Here is a 16971-nt window from a genome sequence, read left to right on the forward strand (position 1 = left end):
GAAATTACAGAGGGTAATAAACCTGCACCTTGGACTTCTGGTAACTGCTTCTTCCTTACTCTTATACTGTGGTGCACTTATTACCTAAAGCTTCTACAAACACGAGAAAAGGAACATATAATTATAAACAGGTCTCTGAGCTAGCACTGGCCCTCACAGCTCTCCAAATCTGCATTTTCCCCTTATTTAAGGCAGCCAACAATTACAGGAAAAAAGGGGTTTGAGCCTGAAATCTCTGCTCATGCAATCCCGAAGGAAAGCTTTTACATTTCTCCTCAGTCTGGTCCCCGTCCTGCTCATTTTCCAACGACACCCAGCTCCCCGTGCTTGTCAGTGCTCTTGCAGTGCTACCATCGGCTCCAGCCCTGAGCCATCCCGTGCAGCTGCCCAGGCTGACAGACAGAGTGCATTCAGGACAGCAGAAATACAGGACTGCTGAACTCCTTCTGACACAGCCCCTCCTCATTTCCCTGTCAGCCTTGGCCCCGGCTCGGGCGCTTTACTCGGGTGTTGCTGCGGCGATGCCACGCTGGCTCTGAGAGCACCGAGGATCCCGAGGGCTGAGGAGCACAAATCCATCAGGGCCAGCTCTGGTTTTGTGGAGTGACAGGTTAACCCACTCCATAGGGGTAGCAAGGGTGTTTGCCAGCAGAAAATGGTTTTGAAAGGGTATTTCCAGGTCCTCACTTATCTCAAGTCAGACCCAAAAGAACAGCGTTAAGTAAATACCTGTGAGCCTCTGGGGCTACGTAACAAATGAGTCATGCACGAGTCAGACAGACAGACAGGAATCATCATAATAACATTAATAATAAAGAAAAGTCTAGGGCTTTCTGATTTGCAGTATTACCAGAACTCCCTCGTGCAGTGATTTCTGTCCTGCTGCATGGAGACAAAACCCATGAACTGACACAAAGGAAAAGCATCCTTAAACAGCAGGTAAGTTTAAATTGGAAATAAACAGATCTTACAGTCACGTTACTCAGCTCAATAATTAATGAAATGGCTTGGATAAAATTTAAAACAAAGCAGAAGTATCAGCTGATGTCTGCTCCAGAATCTAAACCCAATGTTCCTACTAAAAAGTCATGTATCTTTTAAAAGAAACCCTTCTCCATAATCTGTTTTCAATTGAAGTCTACAGTAAATATATCAAGATTACTGAATCACATTGTTTACAGATGAAACAGTTTAAAGGTGAAGTTATTTTTGGTTTAAATCTTCTATGTTTTAAAATGAAAGGCATTTTTGGAGTAGCTGCTGAAAAACAAAAAACCAGAAAAAAAGAAAAAAGGAAGAAGATGAAACGTGGCACTGTGAGGGTTAAGCAAGGTCCTAGAATCCAAGTAAATATTTATATGAGTGCTCAAAGAGGGGGGAAAAAATCTCAATATAACCAAAATATAAATCATGGTGCTTTATGTTAACTGTCAAATTATTCTAGCCCCTGCATTCCAGTACTTGCTCTACTGGTAATGTCACATACAAGATGTGGGCTTATGCCCTGGTGCAGGTTTGGCAGGTAATTAAAGGCAGTTGCATGGAGGTTTACACAGACTCCCCAATCCCCTGAAAGACAAACAACCTGTAAACTGTGAGAGCTGCAAGTGTGTAGATCTGGATGGGAACAGGGATTCTCACAAGCAGGGGGAAAGCCTGGCTCTAGGGTGCTGCTCTGCTCCTCATCTCCAGCCTGAATTAACTCTTTGGGGCCTCTGTGGCTGTTGCTCTTTGCACAGACAATGAAAGTTGGATAGCAGTGGAATCAGCAGCCAGGTGTCTGTCAGAGGGACAAAAATAATAATAAAAGCAAGCCCTGAGGGCAGCAAGCCCTCAGGTCAGGTTTGCCTGCATTCTTGACCTGGGGGAGACTATTCTTGCTAGAAGTCATCTGGGTGATTTAGTCTTTCTGCTTTGTCCAGACTGTCAGTTGGAGACTCCATTCTCAACAGGGTGAATTATTCCCCCCAGGTTCCTGATGCAGACTGTTCTCCACCCTGAGATGGTCCTGGGGGGAGACTGCAAATGATGCCCAGAGTGAGTCTCATGGCCTTGGATGAAACTCTCTCCCAAAAGAGAACCAGAATCCAACTCTGGGGCTCAGCCCCCTGTGAACTCTCATCCTCTCATTTGACTCTCTCACGTGGATGGGGGGACACAGATACACCTTTCACTTTGCTCTTCCTGCCATGGGTGTTCCCACTCCGGGGGGTGGATCTTTGCCCTGGGAGGCACCCGCCTGTCTCCTGCTCCGGGCAGGAAAGGGGCACAGGGCTGCAGGTTCTGCTCTGGGAACTGGAGCCCTGTGCAGCCACACCTGTGTGGATGCAACCTCGGTGTGCTGGAGCTGTGCCAGCACTGACACCCTCTCATTGAGCCACGGGATTAGCATGGCACCAGGGTGACGGGTTCCTGCCCCGCGGCTCCCTCCCCACGCCGTGTGTCATCCCCACCTCAGCCTGCAAGGGCAGGGGCTGGGGGCAAAGAGCAGATCCTCGGGATTTCACTGCCTTTCCACGGAGGTTTGCAGAAGAGAAGTCAAGCTGTAAGGGGGCCACCCCTCTGCAGGGATAACCCCAGCACCAGCACCATTGCACAGGGACTGGTGAGCAGCCACCACTGTTTGGCTGCCAGAGGACCATTCATATTCATCATGCTAATTTCTACCTACATCCTTTCTTACCTTCTAGTCATGTACAAAATCAGAGAGCAAGGGCCTTCCTGAATTAGCCCAGATCCCTGCTACTCAGCTTGGGGAATGCCAGGTTGAATCCTGACAGTAAGGTGAAAAAACCTCCAAAACCCCAAAGCAAGCAGAGATCAACTTTTGGAATTGCATAGGACCCTTTATGTGCCCTAATCAAATGGTGATTTGTCTGTCTGATAGGAGTTTAGATAAAGTTTTCAGCAATTTGAAGTAATTAAATTTGAAAGGGGAAGAAGCACAGGGTTTCCAGGCAACATGCTGCAGAAGGGGAGTTTTGGAGGAAGGCAGAGAACCCCTGGTTAAACATCTGCCAGCCTGTATGGAAGGTAGTGGTGATTTCTCTGCTCTTATGGGGTTTCCCCCTCCTCTTCACTCCCTGCAAAGATGTTCTCCTCCTGCTGTTAAAATCAACCAGAGGAGAGGGAAAATCCCTGGAGAGCAGGGAAATATCCTTCAAAACAAGTTATTGCCTTTGATTACAAGTAACAGATATTAAAAAAAAAAGTCCCAAGGAAAGACACTCACCTCCTCCATAAGGACTTTGCTCCCATGTCAGAATTATGCAAGCTAGAGCACAGGGCAATGCTCAGGATATTCGAGATAGCTGTCAAGAGCAAAGTATAAACATTTCCAGCCAATGCACTTAATAGAAGTGTGTTTGCCAAGTGCTGCAGCCTCCTTTCTTGGTTATGGCAAGGAAAAGACCTTTTTTATAAAGTAGAAGAAAAAATCCTCCCCCAGTTAAAAAGTACTCCAACCAAATGTTTGAATGTCAACCTTTTCCTGGTGTTTTGCTTTGTTACCCAGCAGGTCTAGCAGCAGTGTATCCACAGTCTATTCAGGTCCTCCCATCATGTATCCCTTCCCACAAATGTTATCTGTGAGAGAACAGCCCCACTCACAGATGGGCCTGAGCTGACCAGCAGGTGGATGTGGTGAGTGAACCCACCACTGTGATCCAAAGGGGATGCAGAAGAAATGGAGCCCCTGTTGTGCATAAAGCACAGCAACATTCCTGGGAGAGCAGAGTCTGTGGGAATTTGGACATTGGACTTTGCTGGGACCAAAGGTTGACCCCATCCTCCAAGAGGGGTGAGGTGGCTCTGGCAGGAGGCCACTGAACTCAGGGAAGAGAGGTACTGCAGTGGCAATTAAGCTGTAACCAGCATCTGCCTTACTTGAATCACTTTGCTCCACCCTGAACATGCAGTACAGCAGGGCTGGAATCTCCTCCAGCCAAGAACTTGGGACTCCAGGGAAGGGGTGTGTTTGTTCCTCCTCTGAACTAACAACTTCATTCCAAAAGCAACCACAGTTGTCTCGAGCTACTGTCACCAGTTCCATATGCCTTTAGCTAGAAACAGAAGCTTTCTGTGAATGAAAAAGGCCTGAAGATGATGCTTCTGTTTTAATTAACTAATATACCCAAGAGATCCCTGCCTTTTCCTTGAAATCTCAAATGGCTTCTTTAATTGCTGTTCTCAGTGACAGTTTAATCCCCACTCCCTGGCCTGCACTTGCCTTTTCCCAGGGCACTCTCCCTGGGTGAGAGCAGAGCCCTCTCTTGTAGCCAGAGTGCAAGAGGGGCTGTTTTCCATTAGGGAACCTTCTGATGACTCCAAGATGACTATGGAAACCCCTCCCTGAGTCTGTCCCTCCATGCCACATGATAGAAGTGTTGACAGGAGGTCTCTCATCCAGCCTCCCACTCAAAGCAGGACTGTTGCCAACACCAGATCAGGTCAGCCGTGGCTTTGCCTCAGTAAATCTCCAGCAGTGAAGATCCCACCACCTCTCTGGGTGTCTCTTCCACCCACATTCTGCTAATTCTGTTTCTAGGAATTTACCCATCTCCAAAGTAATTCTTTTCTACCAGCAGGACAATAATTTGAGGACACTTTGCAATGTACCCCACCCGCTGTCCTTCAAGGATCTGGTGAACCAGAAACACAAGAAGTTGAACACCTATTATGGAAACCAGGAAAATTAAGTCTTGTGTTTAGATACATAAAATCCCCAGCAGGCTGTCCCTCAGCCTTACAGGCTGGAGCCACCATCAGCATCAGCAGTGAAGTTCTCCAGGCCCCTGGAGTTGTGCTCCTGGGATAGCCAGGAGCAGCTTGCTGCCTCTCTCAAGCTTATGTCTAATTCCCATACATGAAAATCAGATATTATTCTGCCTCTCCTGGTTTAAGGCTCAATTTGCTGAGGTGTTCTCAAAGCATTCCCATCAGATCCACCAGGTGTGGCAGTAGGATTTGTGTTCTGAGTGCATGATGTCCTATATGTTCACCTATACGTGTGTGTTTGCAGCCTCTTTCCTCCCCTCTGGCTCAGGTTATTCTGTACAAAGCAGAACAGCTCTGACAGAGCACAGCAGGAAATAACGGTGCCAGGGCACCTCTGGGGATGGGTGTTTGCACCTTTGGGTGCTGCAGCAAACCCAGGCCTTGCCTTCTGCCCCCCAGGCAGCCAGAGCTGGGGCCTCTGATGGAAAGGAGAGCTTTGGATACCCACCCCTGGGTACCCACCCTGGGAGAAAATCCTGCACGTGACAGGGAGGCAGATGCCAACACAGGACTGGACAGGGTGGATAATCCCCATGAGAGCAGGATTTAAATCATGGCTTTATCTCCTATGCCAGTATGGGTGGTGTGGTGGTTCAGCTGGTGACAGGGCTCATGGAAAATCCTGAGGATTCCAGGGAAAACGTCAGTGCCGTGGTATTTTCACCATCAGTGGGAAGCTTCAGGGGTGATTCGGTTGTTCATCAAGCCCACACGGAGGATCCAACAGCTACCAATTAGAGGAAGATGAAATTTCAGCCTCAAAACAGATTGAACTTCTTTGTCATGATAAAGCTGAAATAATGGGTGATTTGAACAACTCAGGAGGGGTTGCAAAGGTCTAATCCATTGCTTGGAAATTGTAGGAAAAAGATGGGATATTTTTCCAAGAGTTGTTTTAATCAAATTAGGAATTAATCCAGACATGTCCTATGGTCTATTATACAGGTGAAATCAGATTAAGTGGTAGCAGTGGTTTCTTCTGCTCTTACAATCAATGAAAAAAAATGTAATCGTGGTGCTACTGAAACAATGAAGAAATATACTGCTGAACTAGTGGGGAGGCTAAAGGACAGATGAAAATATTATGAATTCTAGAACTATACAATAGATTGCATTCACTTCAGCAAGAATTCCACCATTGTTATTTTTTTCCACATTTAATTTAAAGAGGCAATATCCTTTTAAGCTTTCATTCGGCAGCAGGGTAGATTAAATTTAAAATAGAAAAGTGCTGCAGAATAGATCTAGGGATGTTCAAGGCTGGAGGACAACTTAATGAAGCAGAAACTGAAATACCATACGTCTCCAATAGCTTTAATTTATACAAATATTATCTTTGTGTCTTTCATAACATGATGCAGAGGAGCTCAGAGTACAGTGTAATTCCTTTGCTTTTCAAGATAATTTTATCCATTTTAGTACCTGGGTTTGAAACCAGCCCAATTCAAACCAGAAGAGCTATAAAGGATTTTTCCTTTAATTGCTGAAACAGGCTTGCACATATAAAATCAGTTTAATGGCTGGAAAAGGCTGCGTGGTGGATAAAGAGGGATAAGTGCCAGACCACCTAGAGTCCAGTCCTACCACAGCTATTCAGGCTGGGCAGGGCTGGGCACAAAGTGCTCCAGGTCAGGGGCAGAGCTGGCAGTGGAACTGGGAACCCTCCTACCCCAGGGCCATCGCAGATCCTGCATGTCCTGCTGCAAACAGCTGGGCTTTGTGGGACTGGGCTGCACCTTTGCTGGGGTTTCACCTTTTTCCACCCCAATCCCAGAAGCAGGTCAGTGGGACTGTGGCCCCAAACCCTTGATGTGACAAAGCCAAGAGCAGGAGGAGCAGCAGGAGGGAGCTGAGGGTGCCATGCACTGGAGCTGGGATTTATTCCCTGCTGGGGAGGGATTCCAGGCTGGCTCAGGCTCAGAGGGAGATCCAGGGGCAGTTTGGTTCATAACCCTGGCAGGGGACAGTCACAGGCTCCCAGAGTCTCTCTGGGGTGGCTCTTCTTGCCCAGGGAGGAGGGACAGTGTCACCAAAGCTGGTGACCTGCTCTGTGCGGTGGTCCCTGGAGCTCCCCCTGTCCTGCACAGCCCTTCTGGCTGAAAGCAAAAGCTCTCAACACTTTGAGCTTAGAGGCAGCAGCTTTTGGTGTACTTGACCTCCCAGATATTTTGAGATGTCATTGTACCCCTTCATATCCTGTATAGGATACCAGGTCTTCTAACTCACTGCATGATCTTTGTTAAAAGCAGCCTCATGTGACTTAATTTTCATTTCTGTCAGGTGAAATAATATCTTTTACTAACATCTGAAAAGGGCTTTGAAACTTAAAGAGCAGGTATCTAATATCTAGCACCTTATTTATTCACAGATGTTTGAATCTGCTCAAGACATGTAAAACTGGGCTTTTTTCTTTTCACTCAGTGTGTTAGAAGTGGGGAGAAAGAGAGAGAAAGAGAAAACATGTTGCTGGAAGACATCTTCATTCTGAATAAAAGTAGAGTTCATTAGTGAAGAAGGTTCATCTTTTCTTTATTCTTCACAACATGCATTTTCATGGTTGGTTACAAGTCTGGCATTGCTTCTTCCTTCATATGCTGCCAATAGTTTTCTGTGATCTTAATTTCCCCCCCTCTATGAAAACCTCAGGAAAAAAATTCCATATATTAGCCTGCAAGCATATGATTGACACACAGATTAATGTTACACAATTAAGGAATGTTATCAGGTGAGTGCTTCAAAAATCACAATTTTTCACAGCCAGGCAGGCTTCCTGACACCAGGGTAAGTAGAAATACTTTATAAAAATTATTTAGAATCACCATCTATCATCATGAGAAACCTTGTGTTGTGCTAAAATAATTGACAGCTTGATAGCTGTGAAATGTTCCCAATCCAATAAAATACACAGGATTTCCAATAACAACACTGATAGGCAAGGATTTACAGTATTTACCAATTTATTATGAAAAATGATGGAGTTCTAATTTGTGAGCAACTTGAGTGTGTTTCAACTGCACAGTGAATGTCCTTCAAACCATCTCTAATCCAGTCATTTCTTTCAGGAGTAAACGAGCCATGAATATGCATATCAGGTGCAGCACAGCATGGGCTGCTCTGCCACCTCACACCCAGAAGGTCACTGGCACGAATCTCCTTCGGTGCTGAATATTCCCTCCACCTCAGGAGGGTGTGGAGCAGCTCCCCAGCTTCCTACACCACTAAAGAGAGGTGTAACTGGGTACAAACCCTCACCTATTCACTCCCCCATGGCTCACCTGGATGAAAGAGAAGCTGGAATGAAAAGGCTGGAGCTGGAAGTGAGCCCTGCAGGTGCTGGCAGGTGGTTCCTCAGAGCCTTGGTGTGACAATGCTGGCTCTGCCTCCTCCAGGAGCACTTCAGCTGCACTCACCTCCCTGATCCATTGGAGCTGGGATGGAGATGGATCATCTCCTCACAATCCATGCAGGAAGTTCTTTGGGGGATCATCAAGTAAATGTCCCAATTGCTGCATCCTCCAGGCCCCTTGGTGTGGGTGGATGAGGCAACCCAGCAGTGGGCTGGGGGTCCCAGGCCAGCCTGGAGCTCCATCCAGCTCCTCTGCCCTACCCTCTCTTCTTCCCACTCCCATCTTTCCTGCTCTTCCCTTCCATCCTGAGAAGTTTGCAGTTAGAATGAACAGTTTGGGCTTCCCCTCTGCTCAGGAGAATCAAAAGAATTGGAAGATGCAACATCTCTTTTGTTCATGCATTTTTCTGGCATCCTTGGAATTATTTGGCTGAATTCTGACCTTGTTTGACAGGGGTTTAAACCACAGACAATCTCTGACATTGATGGGGGTAAAGGAATAAAGCTTCTGCTAATGTTAAAAAAAACCCAGCAAACAAAAAGTAATAGATGTTCCCGACTCAGACCTGTTCTCTCAGCTACAAGAACATCAAAAGCACCAGGTAAAAAATCTTGGCTTATTTATGCAACTTTTGTTTGAAGGAGAAATACCTTTTGACTTTTTTTTTTTTTTGCTTTTAAGACAAACATTTGTTTTAAGCAACCACCGAGACATTTCCAGCAAGGTTCAAGTATGAGGGACATCCTTTCCCCACCCTGTCCCCAGAATTAACAAGAGAGAGAAGGAACATAATATCCTAGAGTAACAATTAACCTTCAGCTCCTTGCCTGTCACAGCATATGCAGAGGAGGAAGGAAAGCTCAGTTGAATGCACACTGAGGCACTGTCCTTTCAAACTCTTACTAGAGGACACAGGTTTATAAAAGAGCCCAGTGGAAAACTGGACCCAATTCTGCAGTAGGCTCCTGAGGCACAGAGGGAATTGTGGTCACCCTTCTCCAAAGTCTCACTGCAAGACGAGAACTTCCAACAGGAGTTTTCCTCACAGCTGGGTTATTGAAAAAATAGGTGTAATTGTCTATGTAATTCTCTATGTAATTACCTATTTAACTATATATGTACATAGCTATATATGCAGTTATCCATCCAATAGTAATGAACATCACTACCACTGCCTTTTTCAGCTCCCTGATTTTTTTCTCTAGAAAAGCCCAACAAACTTCAAGAACTTCCACTTGGACCCAGAAAACGTTGTTCAGCTTTTCCAGCAGTAGCCTAGGAAGGGTTCTGGAGAGCTGTTTGACATTCAGTGTCTGCACAGTTCAGCAGAGAGATCTGGGCCTCAAACTTAGGGGCCAGTGTGGGCTCCCTGTCTCCTGCTCCCAGTGGAATTGCTGTTCTCCAGGGGAGAAAAAAACTCCCACTGTCCAAATTGTAGCCACTTTTGTCAGAAGGATGTTTTTGTTTTCAGACATGCTTATTTTTCCCAGTGTTATATATAATCCTTCCAAGAAAAGAGATATTAGAGTAGGTTATTGCATTATTTAGATGGTATGCAGGATTGTATCATAATTTTCAGGGGAATGAAGTCCAACACCCGTCAGGAGTTATTCAAGCAGATTAAATATATCCACTGGTTTTAAATCCAGCCAGTGGGCTGATTTCACCACTGCCTGAAATGAATCTGGACGGGTCATGTTGGTTTTTTAAACCCCCTTTTTCTTTACCCAATCTGGCTCAGACAACTTCACTCAAATATTTTCTTTCACACGTTGCTGGCAAAAGCATCAAAACCCTCCCTGGGTTTATATTACAGCTGACAAATCACAGTAATTCATGATCAGAGCTATTGCAGTTATTCAGAACAACCAGTGCAGCCACGGGGGCTGAGAGTGACTGACAGCACTGCAAAAATTACCTGCTAGAATTTCTTAGAGCTGCCAAGTAATTTGGGTTAACAGCTCTCTCTTTTCCTTGAAGAAGAACCTTGTGAAGAGGTTTGGCCCTGTGGTACCTCATCTCTGGATCAGTTCCAGCAATCAGAGGAGCAGGATGACCAGGATTAAATTGGCCACAGTGGTCTGTGATGTTGAAAAAGTTGTTAATGCCAATGGAAAAAAACCAAAAACCAAGACAATTTAACAGGTCTTCAAGCATCCCTGGTTAATGGAGGGGTTCCTGCAAAATAGAACAATATCTCCACTTCCAATCCATGCAGCCACCTCTAATATTGCACTGATGGGGATGGACAGTGGCAGGTCCCTGTGTGAGGAGAGTCCTCACTCCTCACCAGCACTTGCAGGCTTTGCTGCCACAGTCATTTCACTGCTCACAAAACTACACTCTTTTTAAATGGAGGTTAAAATTCTGTGACACACCAGTGGTGAAGAGACATGAATGATCTGCCTGTAATGAAAAGTGAAACTCTCATTGTCATTTCAAGTTATAAACACCAGTCCTGTCCAGGAGAAGTTTTAGGGCCTCTCTTTCCAGGTTTAACCAGGTTTCAAAATTACCAGAGGACAACCAGTCACAGCCTGGATTCCTTGTTTGATTTTACTCTCCTTTTTTAAGGGTTCCTTTATTTGTCTAGAATGGTATAGAAAATAGTTTAATGTCGCTGTATTTTGATCCTTCATATTTGAAACCTTCAGTTTTCAACTGGCAGCTTCTGACTTCTCCAGAAAGTGTTTCCAATACCTTTACAAACTGATGTATTGTCTGACAGACTGCATCTTCAGATCCTACCTCTTTTCAGGGAAACAGAGCTGAGACTTTTATTGCAGGAACTTTGCTGCATGACACAAGGATCTTTTGTGGGCACTTAGCTCTTTTTCTTTCTAGAATTTCTTACTCTAAAATAGAAGTAACTTTAGAGAAAAAAAAGGTACAAGAGTGTTCTTTGTGTATTCAGCTTGCTAACTGTCGTGATTTTATGAGGAGGCTCAGGATACCTGGTATTTTTCTTAAAACCCTAGACCTTGGAGCCATATGTATATACCAGAGTCCCAGCATTAATTAAAAGAAGAAGGTTTCCAGCCTGCATGGATGTGGCAAAAACCTGAAAATAGCAAACCCTGAGAGTAGAAGAACCCTTAAGCTGCTTGCCAAAAAAGCTCATGTTTTAGGAGGTAAAATTCTAATTTCTGGAAGGACAGGGAGGTGTGGAGGCAGGAAAAATAGGAATCCTTTGGCCAGCATTGAGCTATGATACCTCTGCCACTGCAACACATCCTCTGAAACACAGCCCTCTGTTTTTATTATGTTGGGCTAATTGGAGTCAGAGGCCATCCAAACATACAAGGGGTAATGAGATTTGGGGAAAACCCACACCCAGAAGACAGGATTGAAAGCAGCTTCGTTGAATCCCAGCCCATCTCTTGCAGACAGGCTGTCAAAGTTCCAGGTGTGCCACTTCTATTCTAAGGTGTCAAATTATAAAATGAAAACAAGCAGAAGGAAAATACTGTCCCTTACTCAGCTGACAAGGTAAGAAAGGAATTGGAGAGATGGTGCCAGGCTGCAGGTCAGCATTCAGGTTCATCAGATCTGAGCTGAAGGTCCACAAACACCCTTCACCCTGCTCCCAGTGAGTGGGAGACCCTCTTTAAAGAGAGCTGCTGCCACTCTCTTCTCCCACAGTTAGGCTTTTCAGGACAAGGATTTTTTTGGTCCATACAGAAGGCTCTTTCCACAAAGCTCCCATGGAGGAGCACAGAGTGGATAATCCAGATCACAGAACAGGCCTGGCTCGGCTCAGTGTGTTCTCCCGTGTCGTAACAAACATTTGATAACAGTGCAGACCTGCAGAAGCAAGTCAGCCCGTGGCAAAAAGAGCAGTGCACTGCAGTTGGGTGGTTTCTGTGGTGCAATCCCTGTAATGCTGTTCCCCTCTGGCAGTCCTTGCTCGAATCTAAGACACGTTATAAGTAAAACAAGTTTGTGAGGCTCAGACAAGAGACCACTTTGTAAAGTAACTTGTGTGTGCATGACTTGAAAGAGCAAGAAAGCACTCTTAGGACACGTTATTACAGGAGCTGGCAGCAGGGAAAGGCTCCTCTCCTGTTTTAGCTGGTTTATTACTAATATGATTGCAGCACCTTAGATGGCAGCTGTGAATCAGGACTCCACTGGACCCAGAGATGTCCCTGGTCATAAAAAGCCCATGCGTGGAGGGTCTTTTCTGGGCTGTGCAGATAAAGCAGCTTTGCTCTCCAAATGCCTCCAAATGCCCTCCAAATGAGTCAGAGCTCACTGGAGAGCCCAGTGTCTGCTCCTCTTTGACATGTGTGAACGGTCACACTGTCAAACAGGGCTAGAAGGCACCTGACTGCAGTTGCAGCTGAATACAGCTAGAGCACAGCTTCCAAAACCTTGCAAGGTCTGAGTCTATTCTCAGTTATGCACCAATTCTAGAAAAAAATAATCTTCATTTATTTTTTCTGCAGGCAGTTCAGGATTTTGCAAGTGAGTCCAGGATAGGTTTGTACCAGACATAAGGCATCTGCTGTAGCAACTTCTCAGTCCTTTGCAGCTCTCAGTGTGGTCTGCCAGAGCTCTCAGTGCCGAGCTGTGACCATGGGCTCAGCCATATGGAGCTGCTCTGCAGCACAAACGGAGCCCCTGAACCTCCTCCCACCTCCCCTGCCCTCAGCACTGAGGCAGCTCCTCACCCTGCACGCTGCCTGCACCACACGAGGGATGATGGGAAGATGCCTTTGGAGAAGCCTGACCTACTTTGGAACAGGGATGCTGGGGTTCACATTCCTCCTCCCCACTTTTACTGCCCACAGTTTGTGTGTGTAGGGCCTCCAACACCACTCATTAGAGGGGTGGCAGCAGCTCAGCCAGAATGTGCTTCCCCGAGATCAAAGCACCATGCAAAAACCCCATATTCAGTGTATTTATTAGACATCAAATAACATCTATAAAGTGTGTGCTTTTTTTAACTCTACTGCTCCTAAATTGAGCAGCTACTTATCTCCTATATTGCAGAGACCTGCCTTGCAACTATAGGGAGCTGAGGAAGAAAGACAAGGAATATTTCACAGTTCTTCATTTTCCTGACTGTCTCTCCCATCCTTCTTTCAGCCCCAGCAAACAGGAAACAAAAGGAGCCCGAAGACTCTCTGCACCTGCAGCTACTTCTGCACCTCATGGCAACAGCCACCTTGTGCTCATGAAAACCCCTCACATGAAACACAGGGGTTACCTCCTCTGAAAAAAGCCCAAACTCAAACCACCTAGCACTGGCTTTGCAGAATAAGTTTGCTGGCCAGGGCTTTGCTCAGGAAACCCACCCAATTTTCCCACCCATCCCACTGTGAGAAGACACTCATGGGCTGTTCAGAACCTTCAGAACTGCTTGTCCTTCACTCCAGCCTTGCTCCATGGACATCAGCTCTTTGCCCTCACCAGCTCATCTGACTGATTAAGATAAGAGACTTTATTTCCTTCCACTTCCCTGGAATGTTTGCAGCAGTACCTGCAGGCAGTAATTTGGGGTCCAGACAGACTGGGAGGGCTCTCTGAAGGGCTTTGCTCCCTGCCAGGCTCTGCTCAGCATATTAAGCAGTCACTGGTGGAGGTTTATGGCAGGATTTTCCAGGTAGGAAAGGATAATATGATATGCTATGGGAAATTTAAGAAGGGAAGGATAATTTGGTAAATATTTTATACAGGCACCCACTGGGAAGAAAGAATAGTTATACAGTTAAAGTACTGGCTTTGTACACAGCACTTGGCCTTTGGCTTTTCCAGAGGCTCCCTGTATAACCTCTCACAAAAATCACTTGGAGAAAATTGGTTTTGAAGCTCTTTAGGGAAGAAAGAGTAATGAAGAAATTGCTTTGGAGATCTGTCTCACATTCATACCTCAGTTTCCCAGATGTAAAAATGAAAGTAATGTTATTTCTCCTCCATTCTCATTGGTGTCTCCCAGATAAAAGGTGCAGGGTAGGAAGTGCTGCTGAGGACAGGCTACCCCCTGCAATGAGGGCTGACCTTCAGATCAGCTGCTGGCCCTTGTTCTTGTTTAGAGGAGCCTTGCCAGTCTTGGAGGGCACCAGGAGAATGTGGGAAAAGTCCCAGCCTGGTGGCATTTGGCCCGGGCAGTGGTCACAGCACAAAGGCTGCCAGAGCTCAAGAAGCATCTGGATGATGCTCTCAGGCCCATGCTGGGACTCTTGGGGATGGTCCTGTGAGGGTTCAGAGTTGATGATCCCCGTGGGCCCCTTCCAGCTCAGCACATTCTGTGATCTGTGACCTCTGCCAGGGGCTGGGGTGGGCACAGCAAACCCAGCAGTGCTGGCTGCTCTTGGAGTGATGCCTCACAACACGAGGGCTCCAAACCTCCCAGGTCCCTGCACGTCCTCCCACAGGGAAAGGAGCAACTCAACAGGTTTGGGAGGAGTTTGTGCATTTGTTTTTTCTTGATTCCACTCGGGCTGAAATCACTCGACAGTGATCCTTTGATGGGCGGGAGGGGGTAGGTGAAGCCTTGTGAAAAATCTTTACAAAAATACTTCAGGTTGTTCATTTTAGCACATCAATTAATTGAGACATTTGGCATAGATTCTGTAGCAATTCTCCCCAAAGACTTCAGCAATTCGATCCTTTTTTTTTGTTTCTAAAGCACTGTATGCTTTAATTAATAGTTCTTATATTTTAGAATAGCCAAAGGCAAGCTTCTTTAACCAGAAAAATGTATATATTGACACACCTTTAAGGCAGTAAACTTTTCTGCATATTAATATTGAAAAGAAGCTCATTAATTAGGCGGTCACACACACACACACACAAATCTTCTGATAGAATAAGTGCATTGAAAGTTTTAGATCACTTGGGACAAGTTCTGCCTGGAGCAAAGCTGCAAAGTTAATGCTCTGTATTAACTCCAGCAATCAACCCCCAAAATGGCTGCATCCCTCAAGGCCAGTCATTCCATTTGATCAGGCTGCAAAGCAAATTAGCATTCTCTTTGCCCTGGCTACGATGTTTCCCATCCTTTTCATGAATGATTTATTGGTACCCTCTGTCCAGGATATGCTTGTTTTACCATCCACTTTTTCAGGGATGTTTGCCCCAGCAGAAGGTATTCCCTGGGGTTTTGGTGCTGACTGGAACCTGCACTAGATGCTGCTCTCTGTCTTGTCCTGAAAAGCAGCATTTGCTGTGTGCTGGCAGGAGTTCACCTGGTGACTTCTTGTCTTACTTCAAATTCTGGCTTCTTTATTTGGATAAACTCCCTTTTACAGAAATGCTCACAGAATTCAGGGAAAGCTGTGCCTTTGCAGGGGCACGACAGCCAAGTGTTGCAGAGGTGACTCACAGTACCTGCTCAGCTTGGATGGTGTCCTGCAGAAACGCTTGGGAGTGAAGGAAAAAGTCCCACCTGGGGTGTTCATCACGTGCTCTGAGCTGTTCCTGAGCACACTCTGAGGGCCTGGCCTCCCTCCTCTTCACTGGCAGAGCTGGCTGGGGTGCAGCAGAGCTCCCTCAGGGCTCTCCTTGCTGTGCAAATAGGGCCAGAGGTGTTTGTGGTGGAAAGTGTCTCATCTGGTCCCGGGGTGGCTGAAAGTTCTCCTCCATTCTGTGCTTTAGGTAGAGCCACAGAGCATCAGTTGGAGCAATCTTTGCCTTGGGGGTTCTTCAGCAACTTCCATTTTTTTAAAAATTAGTTTTGAAGGTAGCTGTGAAAAAGCAATGCCCAAAAATGAGGTTGGGATGATGCTTTCATCCTCTTCCTCTCCCATACCTCAGCACTGGCTTGAAAAGGTTCTTGAAGGATAAGATCCTCCCCACTTCTCCTTTCTCACTTCCTACTCCACAAAACCTTATTACGAGTAAAACCCTTCCTGATTTCCAGGATAACTCTCCTACAAGGCATGGAGGAGTCAGTCCCTTTGGCTAAACTCTGACTCATCTTTCCCACACGTTCCTGAGCTGAATCACTCTGTCAATCTCAGCAGAGTAATTTTTTTTTTCTCCTGGAATTATTGACAAATACATGGAGAATCAATTCTAGTGAGCTCTACTACCCCACTGTACAGACCTGCTGCATTCTGTGTACTTCAGACAGGTACCCAAAATGAACATGAACTTCATCAGCTGTATTTTGACTACCATGTATAACTACACTGATTTTCATGAGTTATTGCTTATTTTCATCTGTGCAATCAAGACTAAAATCAAATCTGTGCCTTCTGATGTCCAGAGAACAGTGGCATGAGAACTGGTCTCATTAGCACTCATGGGAGATGCTGGTGCAGCCTGGGAAGGGAACGTGCAGCTTTTGACTTCTTAAAATTTAATGACACAGTTTATAGGGCTTTGATCCTCTAAGTTATCTTTACTTACAAGCAGGCTCATGAAAGTCAATGGGGCCTATTTAGAATATAGAAAGTTAAACAGAGGAGTCAGTCTGTGCAAGATCTGCAGCAGCCAAACCAATATTGCCGTGTACAAATGCCATAACATTTTCTAAAAATTAATAAGTGAACTGATTGTTTCCTTCTCACCAAATATTGAAGGCAGTTGGATTCTCTGTGGCTGTTACAAGTGCCCCTCATGGGCTGAGGGGAGCTTTCAGCAGTGGACTTGAATACATATTATTTTGTACATTGAGCTGTTCTATTCATCTCTCCTGGTGACTACATTTCTCTTTAAAATTCTTGAGGACGGTTCAATAATCCTATAGAATTACTATAGCTGTCAATGAAGTGCCTCTGGCCATTTTCATAGGTTTTAGGCAGAGCTTAACAGCAATTCATTTGAGTGAAAACGATGCAGGAATGGGAATGGGAGAAATATTCCTTGCCAGCAGGAGTTATGTCGTGGGCAGCTCTTT

The 16971-nt window shown here is 45.7% G+C and overlaps 1 long non-coding RNA gene across 1 annotated transcript; it reads left to right on the forward strand.

The window, feature by feature from the left end:
• Window positions 1-588: 588 nt before the first annotated feature.
• Window positions 589-13349, forward strand: LOC127477982 (uncharacterized). The gene is made up of 3 exons (XR_007907087.1): window positions 589-939; window positions 7839-8724; window positions 13215-13349. It is a non-coding gene; the product is annotated as an uncharacterized LOC127477982 (long non-coding RNA).
• The last annotated feature ends 3622 nt before the right edge of the window (window positions 13350-16971 follow it).

The sequence above is a fragment of the Manacus candei genome, unplaced genomic scaffold (genome assembly GCF_025592945.1).
Source record: "Manacus candei isolate 608988 ecotype Guabito, Panama unplaced genomic scaffold, ASM2559294v1 h1tg000057l, whole genome shotgun sequence".
Taxonomy (NCBI): domain Eukaryota; kingdom Metazoa; phylum Chordata; class Aves; order Passeriformes; family Pipridae; genus Manacus; species Manacus candei.